This window comes from Triturus cristatus, chromosome 7 (genome assembly GCF_964204655.1).
Source record: "Triturus cristatus chromosome 7, aTriCri1.1, whole genome shotgun sequence".
NCBI lineage: Eukaryota > Metazoa > Chordata > Amphibia > Caudata > Salamandridae > Triturus > Triturus cristatus.
The window spans coordinates 962,151,381-962,167,024 of NC_140590.1; the positions used below are offsets into that span (position 1 = coordinate 962,151,381).

The following is a 15,644-nucleotide window of genomic DNA, read 5'->3' on the forward strand; positions in this document are numbered from 1 at the left end:
AGAGAACATTTGAAGTGCTTATTAAGGAGCTTAATGATTTTTCACAGGATGGACTATTAGGTACAGGACCGGAGTGGAGGCTTGACACCTGTTAAATATTTGGGAACCAACATATACTATACTTATTATAATTATCTCAGACAGGGGCTCGGTGGTGACACAAATGCAACACTTCCTGGAGTTCTAAAGGACCCTTCCTCTCTCCCCAGTGGGCAGAGTGGCTGTAGTCAAAATGATAGTTTTGTTCGGACTGTTATATCACTTCGCTACACTTCCTGTGGTGCTGCATAAGGGATTCTTTAAATACCTGAATAGCATTTTACCTGACTTGATATGGGGACAAGCAGGGGAAAAAAAACGGGAGGCCCTGTATAAAGTGTATAACCCCTAGACGACGGAGGGCTGGGTGCACCACACTATGAACTATACAATGCAGCAGCACAGCTGCTGTGGCCATAGGATATGGCTACGGACTACTCCTAACCCAGAAAGGACAGGAATACACCAAATGTTAGGGGGTTGTGCAATACTCGACTGGTTGTTGGGAGCCGTGGGGCGGAACTGCCCCCTAAACAAACTGACGAAGGGTGAAAAATACTGTTGGCCCAAGTATGTGAAGCCCAAAAAAGACCCTCCACTGTACTCCCCGAATCTACCAATATGGGCGCTTCCTGGTTTTCTTAAGATCGAAGAGCAACATAACACCAGACGATGGACCGAAGCAAGACTGACTTCCATGGGAGACATGTATATGCACAATATACTATTATCGTTCCAGGATATTGGGGATAATTATGGTTTTGACTAGGGACACTTTCTGACATAAACGGTTTAGTATACACGATAAGTGAGGGGCAGGACAAGAACGGAAGGAACCGCATCCCTCTGAAACAGTACATCTGCTGGCATGTCATGGAGGTAACAGGAAGACTGTCACTTTGGTGTATAGTGCACTTCAGAGGGAACCTACACCTAAATACCCAGACCTTAGGGATAAATGGGCCCTTAACATAGGTCAAGTAGTGACTGACAGACAGTGGAAGTCCTCACTCGACAATGTTAAAAAGGTGTCTAGGAACCAACACCTGAAGTAAACCCAATTTAACTACTTACACCAAATGTACCTTACCCCTGTGCGTCTTACCCATATGTTTGCAGGGACAGTACTTAAATGCCCTCAATGCCATGTCCAGAAGCGGACATGTACCATATGATATGGTCATGCTAGGAGATTACACAGTTTTGGATGGAGACAGTGAAAAAGATAGCAGAACTAATTGCTAAAGCGCTAGCCATCAGGCGCCTATTGAGGGTATTACCACAAGCTAAAAAGAATTAATACGTTAGGAAATTTGTAGATTTGGCATACATCAGACAGATAGCAATGGCATGGAAATCATCCACTGCCCCATAACCAAGGAAATGGTTACGCGATCTCAACAAATGGACCACTGCAGCGGTGAACATATCGCACACAACACATACTGAGTCTGGGGACCTCCACATGATGTATGCGACTCATACATGAATACTCTAATGGCAAAATCAGATGAAAGAACTCCCTGAATTTCTAGCATCACACCCATGGTGGGCTGCATGTGAGAGAGTTCTTGCTGGTGATCCTGAAAGCAGGGACAGGCCAGTGAGTGCGAACAAAAGATGGCACATGGGCAGTGGTTCGAATTCCTTCCCCAATGTGGAAAAGCTAGAACTATGGCCACCATGTAAGGCAGGACGTTTGTCAGATTATCACTGTAGACACTGATCTCAGCACAGATGCAGGGACGAACAATACAAAATGAGCAGCAACTTGATTGGATAACATAAATTGTGCCGCTATGCTTAGCTATATTCACCCAGTTCCACTGTTAGGGTTTCTTAAAAACCTTTTTCTTTTCACTTAGTTACTTACTTCCTATTGTTGCACTCTTATCTATGGTGTATGCTAGTTGATAATCGCCTTGTACAGCGGAGGTAAAGGGTAACAGATAAGACAGACAGCATGATGCAGAAATGAACCATGCCTCCTTGTACACTGTACTGTGCAGACCTGTAATGCAAAACGTTCTCATGTAATGTAACATTAATGAAGAACTACTTGAAAAAAAACATGCAGGAGCTTAAGGGCATTCAATTCTTTATTAGCATGGTGGAACTGTAGACCACAAAAAAAACATAAGGAACTGAAATTCATCCACACAGAATTGTCAACATTTAAGGTTTAAATGGCAAAGACTGAGACCAGGGTTTCTGCCTGGAAGCGAAATCTGAGGAGACTGCAGGACAGATATATGGAATCTACATGAAAAGGTATAGGATATGGAAGATCAGAGTCGGAGGGCAAATATTCAACTGTATGGTCAACTAAAGCTTCTTGACTCAGATCTTCACCAGCCACTTGAATTCTAGAGAGCACACAAACTCTGCACTATCAAGAGTACCAGGAGAGAAGTCTCCTGACCTATTATATTGTGCCTCACCTGTTAGTATCTAAATGTGAAAAATCATGGCCCATATATGTATAAAAGGCAGTAAGCTATGCCTTGCAACTGCTTTCTCTAATGAGATTAGTATGATTCAAAGAAAGTTCCTAGCCATACATCCGCTTCATAAGGAAAGAGTTTAAAAAATACAGCTTACTGAACCTTGCTACCATGATGGTTACTTTTGAAGATAAGGCAAGAGAATTCTCCGAGTGCTAAAACTACACACTTACATAGAGACTCTTGCATCGCCACAGATGGAAATATCTGACCCAGAAGGACTAGTAGACACATGCATCTCGGCTACCTCACAGTCCACCAATCACTCAGAAGATGGTCTGCTGTCACTTCTGCCCACGGAACCAACAATCTGCAAGAGACAGATCTGCAGACAGCTCTGCGGCAAGAGACCGAGGTAAATCCAGATCTCCGCTTAAGAGCTAAAGAAAGTCATTTAAGGAATTGTCCCCCAGACAGAGATCATCTCCCACCTCATCTACGTTCCCATCTTTGCAGAATTTACATACCCGGCAATATGTACTGTGGTGGACGGTTTATCTTTCAGTGGCGGTCATTTAGGCCCATACGAGTGGCTACAGGGCCTCCAAAGGCAGGCCCACCCTGCTAAAGCTTGAGGTTCATCACAACATTTGCTGCTATTTCAAAACATTTGATTACACTCCCTTTATGTTTTATTGAGTGCTACATTTTCCAGAATTGAATACCCAGCCTCCTCTTACTGTGTGAACCCACCAACTCTCAGATCACCTCTAGCAATCTTTGTCTACAGGACCTGTTGATCACTGACACTATTTCTAGCATTTCAGAGGCACAAACTGAACTGCATCTTGAACTCATAAATACAAATAGAGACCTACTGCTCTGTTTCTTGAATGTCAATGGCATTATGGATTATTACCGGTCATCCAAATTAACGGACATTGCCCTGCTACAAGAGGCCTAAATATCGCAATAGGAAGCATTCAAACTGCAACAAGGATGGGTAGACCAGGGGTTAGCGACCTGAGAATCTGACCCAACGGGGGCCATGTCTAGCTCTCAACAAGCTTTATAGAGGAACAGTGGGGTGTGTTATTTTTAGTCACAAGAATCTCTCTGCCAAACATCAGAAAACCACGATTGACTCAGATGGATGCTATGTCATTATAAAACCGATGCTGCAAGCACACACCTTCATTCTGGGGTCAATATATGCTCTCAACAACATAAAAGTTAACTTCTTCTCCAGTGTGAGAAGACTGTTGACTGAGTTCGGCCATACCCTGGTTATCATTGGTGGTCACTAGAACCTACCAATGGATCCCCTACAAGAGAGGGCCGCTTGTCTAGACCTTAAGAGTAATAACAACAGAGGATACCTCCGGCATCTACAGGTAGATCACTCTCTTATGGAACCATGGAGGCTTCTGCACTCCACTGACGGGGAATACACATTTCTGTCAGTCCTGTATGGTCCAGAGACAACATTTGATTATTTCTTCGGGCATATCTGCGTACTCCCAACAATTGCCTCATTTTAAATCAGAGCTCAATACATATCAGATCAGGATCCAGGGATTCTTCATCTGGACCTACAGCCTGTAACTTCCAAATTGAGGACTTGGCGATTCAACACTTTAACACTCCAAATACCAGAGGAGACATTTGTAAATCATTTGAGAGTCAGTCACACTCCCGGATAGGGCTCATTGTAACATCACCCAGTCTGGGATCTCCAGCTTGCTGTAGAAGTGATAGACTATCTGGGATGAATGTTGCACAACATGGTATAAATCTAGCTTTGGTAGTTGTAGACCTCCCGAGGATATGGCTGCATAGAACTTTCACATAGCCAGCCATGGTGTGCCTCTTTGCCAATATAGTTCTTAATTAGAGTGTTGATGTTGGGGATCACTCTGAAAGTATGTCCAAGTGGTATTATCACAAATACTTAATTGAACCATGGCATGACCATAATTTAAAGGGTTTGGATTCTGCCCTAGAGAGAGCTGTAGTTTTGACCATTTTGAAAGGTCTTTCTGCATCTGGTCATGTAAGATCTTTAAATTGTCCATGATCATCTCTTTGATATTGACGCTGACCAAAATGCCCGGGTACTTCAGTTTAGTAAGAACCCATTGAACTGGATATCCCGGAGGGATTGAGCAGTCATGTTTCTATTCATGGGCACTCTTCACTCTTGGCCCAGTTGATTTCGGCAGCATTGAACTTTGACATGACCAGCCAGCCTTGGTGTGCCTCCTTGCCAAATATACTTCTTAATTTGGATGTCATGACTTGTTCTACTTCAAGTGAGATTTTGCTGCGAATGTAATGTATGTGTTTTCATACTATGCAGTTAAGGCCTGAGGTAACTGTCCATAGAGGAATTTGATAAAAATGTATGTTTATTTTAATGTACAATTCAATGATGATTTGACAAGAGAAAATAAACTGTGGTGAATTACTCAAACAAGATAGTCTGAAAAGTCTTTTCGAATGGTAAGAGCGGATACATATCTTAGATCAACTCATTGAGAGGTTGAAGCAGCACTATGCTATCAACAGCAAAGCAACAACAGAAAATACTTTGATAATGGGGCAGCTGCTGAAACACAGCCAGCTCCATTGCATCTGAAGGCCTGCCCTATTAAGAATGCGGCATCCTATGAAAAATGCTATGGTATATCCCAACTGTAGATGTCGGGCACAGCATGGAGGTCGAAGGCAGGGACATATATATGATGATTGCCCCCGAGTCTACCGAAAAATACCCAGTGCATTAGCACAATTGATTCATAATTTTCCAAAGAAAAAGAAAAACGTTCTCAGCCAGTCTCTCATGCATCAGTGTTATGGAGTCATAGCACTGAGCAATTACTGAAGCACTTTTGAAGATACCACATGGCCAGCAGATGTAGGGCATCCATTAACCCAGGGTCTTAGCAGCTCACCCTCAGGCGCTAAATGAGCCTCAAGAACACTATCCTCTTTGTTACACTTAAGTTATCATTTTTTCACAAAAATTAGTTGCAAAAAACTGAAGATCTCAACACTGTAAAAGAAAATTGTCTCTCTAATTGCAGAAAAAATGTAAGCTAAATACAATACACATTTCTTTTTATTTTTTAAGACTTGAGCAAAATCATAGTACTAACCGCTGCACAGAACAGAAGAACTAAATAATGTTAAATCACTGTACCCTCTGGCTTTGAAATTGAACAAGGAAAACCGCAATTTGATGTCTTTAGCTAATGTGTAACTTCCTCACACAATGACATTACAAAACAATTTAGAGAACATGCATCATTCCTCCACCACACAACGTAAAGTACTAGAAGTATAACCATTTCTTTTTCCTGTTTGATTAACAACTGCAATTGACTCACTTGATTTCATGGTTGGAAAAAAGAATAAGGGAACAGAAGTTGGTTCCTTTACGCAAAGAGCGAAAAAGAGTTGCCACAGCAAAGGGCAGATTTCTGGTTTGGATTTCAACATGAAGCATAATTTTACCTGTAAAAGGAGCCCAAATATTATACCCAGCAACCCTTACAACCGGATTACAAACAAATACACAAGGAGAAAACCCATTAAAAAAGAGACCTTCACTTTTGCATACACAATATGAAAATGTTGCCGCAGTCTTGATGAACTCTGGCTACAGTCCAATGGTATGTAGTTAGTGGAGGTGGGCAACATGCGCCCACATGAGTGTCAGCATGGAGAGGGTATTACTGCCATGCAGCAATCTTCTTCCATCAAGCAGCTCTACAAGTTAGCCTGGCCATACTCAAGAGTATGTAGGTGAATCCCGTGGCAAGGGAAATCCTTCAGCTAGCACCATGTTGCATTTCATGAACATACAGCACTGTAAAGTGTCATCGTAGCAATCATCAAGATCTAGTCATATAGGTAAACAATTGGACTGTCCTCCACTTGGTATCCACACTCACTCACGGGGAATGGGTGAACCATGGGAATTCCACCATTAATACCATGCATGCAGTAGTACTGGGGTAAGTCCCTGGGAGGTCTCATGACTGTGCATCCATAACAAGGGAGGATAACCAACGGGTTTACCCATTTCACCCTAGGGTCAAGGTTGGCAGAACCATTTTCTTAATACCTGGGCATCCATGAGTCCCAGCAGCAGACAAGGTGACTTTCCAGACATGCGCAACAGAGTAGAAGGGATTGTATCACTCACTGCAGACTTCATCACCACATATAAATTGTGGTAGTGTGAATAGGGTGGCGATTGCTGGGATACTTTTGTCAGGTAAAAAGCTACTTTGATTCAATTTGAGATACAATAAAAATGTTTAAGTAGCTAAAAACATCTCGAAAAATACTATTATACAATCAGCCATAAAACTGTGAACTAATAAAACAATCAAGCAATCCAATACCATCTCTGCCTAGCACCTAATCAAAGCATATATTATAAAATTATCTCTGGGAAGCAAGTGCCTAATGAGGAAGACGTTTTCGCATGATTACTGAACCTCTGCTACCAGTCAAGCAAGAACAACATAGTTACCACTGGGTCTATTGTGTAGAGGAGGATCCTCATAGACTCCTTCACAGTTCTCACCACTTGCTTGCAGCAAGAGTTTAAACCATCTACTGCTTATGGAATAACAAGGGGGAAGAAGAAAAAGAAGTGGATAACCACCTGAACAGCTGTTCCTTTCCCAGAGTGTAGGCAAGTGTTTCATGTAACCCAACTATAAATATTTTATTCTACACTGCGCTTCCTATCAAGCCCCTTTCAGCTTTAACCCAACTCTCCACAGTCTTGCTGCATGGCAAATGGAATCTAGATAAACAAGTCTTCGACTAATCTCTACCCCCTTTTCTACTCAGCAGAATCTACTTTTTAGAATCTAGACTTCGCTACACAAAATTATTTTAATTTGAGGCTTTCTTTCTGGGCTACTTCAATGATGCAAAAATCTAACATATGCCTTCTTCCAACAAAAAGCATGCTTCTTTACTTTCACCTATGTACCTCTACATATTCAGCTTCAAAACTGATCCTAGTTAACCATATCTTCATTGAGATCCCTATTCCTCTCTGCTACTTTTCTTGAATTAACCCCTTAACTCTATTTTAGCACTCTGCTGAAACCTTCACTCCACTCAAATATCTTTAGCTGCCCCACCCAAGAAATCATTTGTAGTGTTACCTTATTCCTTTCTGATGGTCTAGAATGTCTTGAATATGCTCAGCTAAAAGACTGTGTTGCTTCAAATGCCCTCCTTCCACAACACAATTTAAATCAATGAATATTGCACTGAAATCCATCACTAACCATCTCACATAGGTGGGCACAACAAATAAAAATAAAGTTCTGCCATTCTGACACAGTTGATTACCTTATCCTCCTTAAATCTTATATCATGAAAGGAGTCTGATCGGAGTGCGAGCTAGGTGCCAACAAAAATGGCAACTCACCCTTAGTTGTTCCAGGGAAGCACAGGCTGCCTACCTATTCTGAAAATAGTACAGGGTCCAAACGGTCACAGCATTGGAGGGGACTGGAACATGACACTCAACCCTTTCTTGGACAAGTTGGGCAGGAGGAATATACACCATAACCATTCTCTACATGACCTGATGCAGGACCATGCTCTCAGCAACCCTTGGAGGCACCTGCATCCACAAGCTAGTCTCTACACGCATCGACTACTTGCTTTGCAACCTTTTAGAAACCCAGCATTTGGCAGATGTGAATATAATCCCCTGCAGGGTCTCTATGACCTGATAGAGTTGAATTTAGAGCTGGGTCTGCGTACACCCCAGCGAGGACCTTGGCACCTCACTGCCTCCCGTTATAAAGACCCAGAGGCGAAAAGTCAGCTTGCAGACTACGTAGACTGATACTTGGAGGATAATAGGGGTTCGGTGGCCTCGGAGCAAACGTTGTGAGGGGCAGGGAAAGCTGTGCTTCATGGCATGTTGATGAGGGAACTCAGCACTGACCAACCTGAGTCTTTCAGACTCCAGACAGCACCTGGAAACACAAATCGGACTTCTGACCTCTTCTTACTCCTCTCCGAGTTTGTCCGCCCAACGGCAGCTTCTGCTGGCTAACTATTAATTGAACACACACTGCACAACAGAGGCAGAAAAATGCCTCTTCCGCATATGACAGAGACATTACCAAAGGGGTGAAAACCAATTCCGTCAACCAGACTCTTCTGGGCCGATTCCTGCCATCCAAGACCCGAAGGTTTGTCTTGTCACCCATCCAAAAGCAATAGTGGCAGAATTTCGGATATACTATGAATGCCTTTAAACAGCTGAGACACCGAATCTTCCTTTTTAGGTGGAGCGTGAGCCAGCGCGCAAGCACTGCACTGCGAGACTTCTTGTAGGCGAGTAGTGAATAGAAGCCCGCCCACTCTCCGCCCAGGTTTTCCATTGGCTTCTGTCATTGTCTGTTCTAAATGCTGGCTTCTGATTTGTCAATCCGCCTGTTGGTCCCTCCTTAGTACCACCTCCTCTTCATTTGTCACCTCCCACGGCAACTGCCCCACTTACTTTGTTTGTTACACAGTACGTGATATTTCAGACTACGAGCACTATTTTCTTTAAGGAGGTTCTCCTCCTCAGGCACGACATGCTTTGGTGCCTTCAATCCCCCGCCCGCCCTACCGTTGTCTGTGCCTTCTCCCCACCCCCAACCCGCTATCCCACACGTTGTCCGTACCAGCTCCCTGCCCCCCGCCCTCCCTCCCGTTGTCCGTGATGCCATTCATTTAATATGAAATAGGTCTCGCATAAATGCGAGACCTAGCGCATTGTAAATGCTTGTTTAAATTCCTGCAACTACCAAAGTTAACCACTATCCAATCTGTGCAGTTGGAAGTAGCGATCATGGTGGAGGAAATCACCTCGGCAATCGTTGCCATGCCCACTGGGAAGGCTCCTAGTGAGGATGACCTCCCAGCAGAATTTTATACAGCTACCAAAGCCCAGAAAGTCCCCATCTTAGTCTCGGTCTATCAGAAGGCCCGAAACATTGGGCACCTTGTCCCAGAGTTACTCAGAGCTCGAATTGCTTCCGAAACTGGGGAATGACCCCCTGGAATTCTCTACCTACCGCCCAATTTCTTTGATAAATGTGGACATTAAGTATTTGGCAAAGGTTTTTGGCGACGAGCTAGAGTACAGTTAAAGCAGCCATTAAGTATTGAGTAACTCATCATTTAAGTGGCTTTAGCCCAGTTTAAAATACTTTGGGGTCCAGATTAACTGGGGTCTGGAAGACATGGTTCTGGATAATGTGCAACCCATCGTGGATCGGATGGAAAGCGATTTTAAAAGAATGCCTGCTCTGAATCTTTCCCTCTGGAGTAAGGCTCAGATCATCAAGATCACTGTTCTCTGCAAATTCAAATACATCTATGTACGCTGCCCTTTGTCATATCCGTTTCTTCCTGCGGAGCATTCAGCATTCTATATACCGGTTTATCTGGGACCCGGATATACAAGAATAAAGGGAGCTGCGCTCTACGCCTCATCAGGGAAAGGTGACTTACGTCTCCCACATTTGGAGGGATACTTGTTGGCACAACAGCTGGCCTACTTTCAGGTCCACACCCTTATGCAGACGTCCAGGGACCATGGCATTTATTACACTTCGAGGCCTTTGATTACCCCCCTCTTCAACCCGATCATTCATACTTCTAAGTATGTGTGGCATGGGCCTCATCGGCTGGTGCGAGTACCGAGCTGCGTTCACTCTAAAGCCCCATTGTGAAGCAATGCAGGACTCCTGGACGGTGGGAAGGAGGGGAGGAGATTCACTGGTCCATCTCGATGACCTTGTCTCTAAAGGCTCCATCAACTCGTTCCAGGAACTCATACGGGAATTTGCAATTCCAAGCTCCCAGTTAGGGAGATGCAATCAATTGTTCCACGCCCTATCACATGTCTTGGGGAAAGCGCATACTGACCTCCCTAGCTACCCCATTACTCAATATATCCATACTTTGAAAACTTTGGGGGAACTGTTGCGAGTTTATATGCTGCATTGATCGGTCCTTGTTTCTCCTCTTCCACCTCCATAGCACTATGTGCATGGTGGGGGAAGTTGTCTAAGCACGCAATTCTGGGATACCCTTCTGGTGAACTTTAAGGGATCATGGGAAGCATGTCTTAAGTAGATATTTTTAAGATCCTCCACCGCTGGCACTGGCCCCCGGCAGTACTCGTCTTAGCGTGGATTGTCGCTGTTAGAGATGTGACTTAACAGACTGCGATATCGTCCACATTTTATGGGAATGTGACTGGCTAAAAGCCTTCTGGTCGCAGGTTTGGGACCAAATGAGGAAGGACCTCGGGGTAGACAGACCTTTGGGAGTCCAGCATGTTCTATTACACGAAATGTCTGATCTCCCCTCAGAGACCCAACATGTTCATAGATGGCTCTCCATGCCCTAGGGATGGCCAAATTGGTGATTCTGCGGCACTGGAATTCGACTCCAACTTCCACCTTACAGACCTTGCTGGACAACATGTATGACATGGCATGCTTTGAACACCTTATTTATAAGCTAAATGATAATTTGCAGATATATGAGGAGGTTTGATGTTCTTTTCTTAAAGACTAAAGAGACATATACACCCACACGCCCAATGGCCCTCTTGAGTATCTCATCTTACTCCATGTTCCATGTAAGCCCCTATGTTTCATTCTCAGACCTTCCTTCTAGAGGTTCCATGGACTTAGGTCCGCATCGCTCCTCGGCTTTTACCTGGCCAGGATGGGTCAATATGACTTGACCTTGGTGACACTGAGGACAGCCGGACATCTTATTTTAATTTGTCCCATTTGGGACGCTACACCCGGACGGGCTAGAAAGTGGAGTTTCCCCTTCCCTCTGCCCACTGTGGGGAGATTGTTTCTCCATTTACCCCCCGATGGTTGCATTTTCCCTTTTCTCCACCTTTTAAGTTGCTTAACTAGGAGTTGCTAACTATTTGCCCATCTCCTGTGTCTGTTCTCCGAGATCTATACTCTGCTATGCCTGGTATTTCTCTTAATTTTGCAGGTCCCTCAAGAGAGGCCTGGTATGCAGATTGATTATGGGTTTGCATTTTTTCTTGTTGGGCTCCTTGCCCTGTGAGGCGACTTGGCTGTGTATTTATTTTCATTGTCCCACTCTTGTTATAGCCATAGAAAAACTCAAACAAGCATTGGCATAGCGAATAGGTCTCGCCTTTGGGACCTTACAAGTATTTAATTATGTAGCACAATATCCTTGGTGCAACATCAACTGTTGCATACCTAAACACTTATAAGGTCCCAAAGGCGAGAACTATTGGCTATGCCAATGTTTGTTCTGGTCTGTGGTGAATGTGTAATCTTGCATGCCTGGCATTTGAAGATAGTTGAACTTGTTCACCTGGGAGGAGCTCAACTGTGGCGCTCACGTATGGTAACATTAAAAAATATACAGTTTTTTTTTTAATTAAGAAAGGAAACCTGAATATGGGTGGACACTGCTGACACTGGGGCATCAGAGGCACTGCCTCAGCAGGTGCCCACCAGCCAGAGGTAGAGTTTGCCTCAAGTGAGGCTAAGATTTTTCACTAAAAGTGTTCTGCTGCAAAGACAGTGGCAAATTTATAGAAAATAAACATTTTGGGCAGCCGCCATGGTATGGCTGATCCATCCAAAGTAGGGATATGTGTTTTTTAAATTAGTACACCAAGGCCCCTGAAATGATAGTTTTCTCCCAGCACATATGGTTCGTTTTCTCCTCGTAGGGCCCGCTATGCAGTGCGCGAGGGGGAGGAACTAGAGAGTGGAGTGCAATCATTGCGTGTTATATACATTTTACGTTCGTCAAACGGTGCTATTAATGTCTGGCATTTCCCACCAGTTGAAATTTTTTTTGAACATATTGCCACCCAGCAACATGTCTTTCAAAACCACAACGTTTTTTTCTTCTAAAGTTGTCTTGGGGGCCTAAAAGCAGACGTGAAACAAAGACATTAATACTTACACGTTAGGACTCCTCCTGGTTCCCATCGCAGAAAGGCCAGTGTTGGCAGGGAGTCTCTAAATATTTACACATGGAGTTGTACTCCGAGCCCTGTTCGGCGAGCAAATAAATTCACATGCTAATCATATGTGCGTGGAAGGGGTCAAGCTGGAATTCTAGCGTGGTCTTCCGAAGCCAGGCCCAGCAGCTCAACACCCACTCCCAAAATGTCTGCAGGGCCCCGCCACCAAATGTGCGGACGTATTTCTTCTTTAAAAAAAAAACTTGGACGAGTGCCACAGAAAAAAAGATACATTAAATTAATTGTATTGTTTCTGATTCTCTCAAATTCGAACCAGGGAGGGTGCGGTGCGCTGGTGGAGGCGTGCATTACCAGCTTTGAAGTTTTCTACCATCTCGGTCTCTGAGCTCTCTTGTTTCCATAAAGCGAGTTCAGCTCTTGGTTCAACTGGAATGCAGTGGTGCGCATGCGCATGAAATCTGACACATGAAAGATTTCACACTGCGCGCCGCTGCTCGTAACCGCAAGCCGTAGGCCATGGGCGGATACATTTCGTGGGAAAAGGTGGGACATGCACTCGTCTTTGCCCAATTGCGTGCGGTCTCTTTACAAAGATGCACACAAAGCTCAAAAGAAAAAATGTTTAAAAAAAAAAAAATTCACGAGCGTGTGAAAAGTCCAGAGTGATTCCAAGAGGTCGTTTTCCTTGAGCAACGCATGCGCACTGCGCTAGGCTCGACCTAAAAAGAATTGAAATACAGACACAAGTCTGATCATCATTGCTTTTGCACATCTATTTACGCCCCTTGTGGAGAGTATCAAACCTACAACCTCCTCTACCAAACTTAAGCAGAAAACACATCAGACTACTAAGAAGTCTATCTATTCACCAACTCACAATATTACAACTTGCCAATCTGTCATCAAATCATTGAAGAAAGAGCAAGTGCCTTTGCCTAAAACAAAGTGAAGGGATGAGGAAACAGCTTCTGAACAAAGAAAGCACATCTAATCTCCCATCTTTTTAATTTCTGGCACCCATTCAGGATCATTTAATCCCCACAACCAGAACTAAGGAGCACCATGGACCCCAATTTGACTCTTGATTCCAGGACAGATCTGTAGAGATTACATCTAGCCATTATCTTGGTCTGCTCTGCCATATGCTACTATTGATCCCACCAAAGTCATCTATATACGACTTATATGACTTTTCTCCATCAGTCCTGCCCAACAGATCTTATGTTGTAGGAGAATTAACTTATTAAATTATCAAAATCTGCCTATTTTGCAACTTTCATATCACAATGTTCTAATACTTACATCTTTTCCTTACATGGCCATTGCTTGTTCCAACGCCCTTGCTCACTTCCAAACATTTCCACTTAATAGTCCAAAACCCAGGTATGCCATATTCGCTCTTCACTTCAGTTCCTTTCTTTTCTGCACCCACCATAACGCCATCCTTTATAGCATGAAATTCATGGCCTTTTTCATGTTCATATTTGTGCTAAGATCTATTTTATATTTTTATTAGTAAGTGAACCAACCCAGGGAGCGTGTTACTACATGCGCTCGATAAGCAATGGGTTACCATGCACCTGCACATAAGCAATGTATTGTCATGAGACAGCTTCCGTGCAACGCAGAAAACCAGGAACAAAACTATATATTCCTGTCCCCTCCAGGAGGGACAGAACACCATCCCATAGTTTTCTGGGAGCCTGGCCATCCCATTGCCACCGATAAGCCAGCAAATTATCATATGGGCATTACTAAGATATGCAGGGAACATCTTGCATAGCTTGACAGATGTGAGAACTTATTATGTAGGATAGAATTTCTGACCTACGTGATTTTGGACAACATTAATCATTTTGTTCTAAGTCCTAAAAATAAAAACCTAGTAAGATCAAGTTAGAAAACAACAAATTAATGGAAGTAGTATTGGGGACAATGCACTTTTGTGAACTATAATAAAAAAATAAAACTAGCCATTGATAGTTCCCAACTTAATTTTAAATCTCTGCCCATTTAAAAGATTTTAAAAAGAGTGATTGAGGTGCCCCTGCTCTTGAACTACATCACACTCAAATGTCCACATTTGGTTGTTGTTGATGGGGGGGGGGGGGGGGGGGGGGGTTGAGTGGGAGTCAAAGCCCACCTTCTCTACTGTGACAGATCTGCTATCGGGTTCCTCTGGATCTATATGCATTAGCACAAGGAATTGTCATACATGTGTGTGTTATAAAATCAGCAAGTCCTCACCAGCTACAAGATATCCAGTGGTTGGGATATAGGTGAAGCCTTACAAGTTTGATGAAATTTTGTTGATGCTTATAGTAACCAAAGAAAACAAGTAACATTAATCTTGTTTTGATACATGTTCGTGTATGAGCAGATAACTCACTTAAACACAGACCTTTGTGCTAGTTACATCATGAACCAAGCACCATCAGCAACAGATTGCGGTGAAGTTTATCACACAGCTTCTAGTAATTACAAATGTTTTTAGGAAAACAAACCAAAACTACCACAAGAGGACCCCAAAGAGAACCCATCAGCTGTGCTATTAGGAAAGCATATGGACTGTTGTTCAAAGGAAGACCTGCTCAAATTACTTAAGTTCCTACCTGGTGTCCGGTGAAGATCACAGCTACTAGCGAAGACGCTTTGCTGACGTAAGGCTGGCTGGATATGGAAATATCTCCTCCTGCTGTCTGTGATGGTGTATCAGCAGTGATTTTCGGGGGTCTGAAAAAGAGGAAGAGCGTACTGAGAAACTGGACATGCCAATAGTGAATCGGAGGACCTCAGATGTGGTTCTACCATGATCTAAACTGTCTCAGCGGTTATCCAAAATGTGATGGGTTCTTAACATCAGTGTTGAGATTATGAAATTTACTTAATGTACATGTAGGTTGACATGGCCACACTCTGTATGACCCCTGGTATGTTAAGCTGTAATATGTAAAGGATTGTTAAAGAGAAGGTTGCGGCAGGTAGGGAGGGACCATAGGTGGAGAATTGATTGTCATGTCCTAGAGTTACCCATGCAGATGAATGGGGAGGTGCCAGAGATATTATTGTGAAGTAGGCCGCACCCCTCACCAATACCTGGTTCACTGACTAGGAGG

General features: G+C 43.5%; 1 protein-coding gene across 4 annotated transcripts in view; it reads right to left on the reverse strand.

The window, feature by feature from the left end:
* The window catches only part of MACROH2A1 (macroH2A.1 histone), a 217,957-nt gene that overhangs the window by 181,528 nt on the left and 20,785 nt on the right, over nt 1-15,644 (reverse strand). For all 4 annotated transcript variants that reach the window (XM_085617997.1, XM_085617995.1, XM_085617996.1 and 1 more), the window contains exon 2: nt 15,141-15,261. The gene's annotated coding sequence lies outside the window, so the exon portion shown is untranslated. The remainder of the gene's footprint in view (nt 1-15,140; nt 15,262-15,644) is intronic.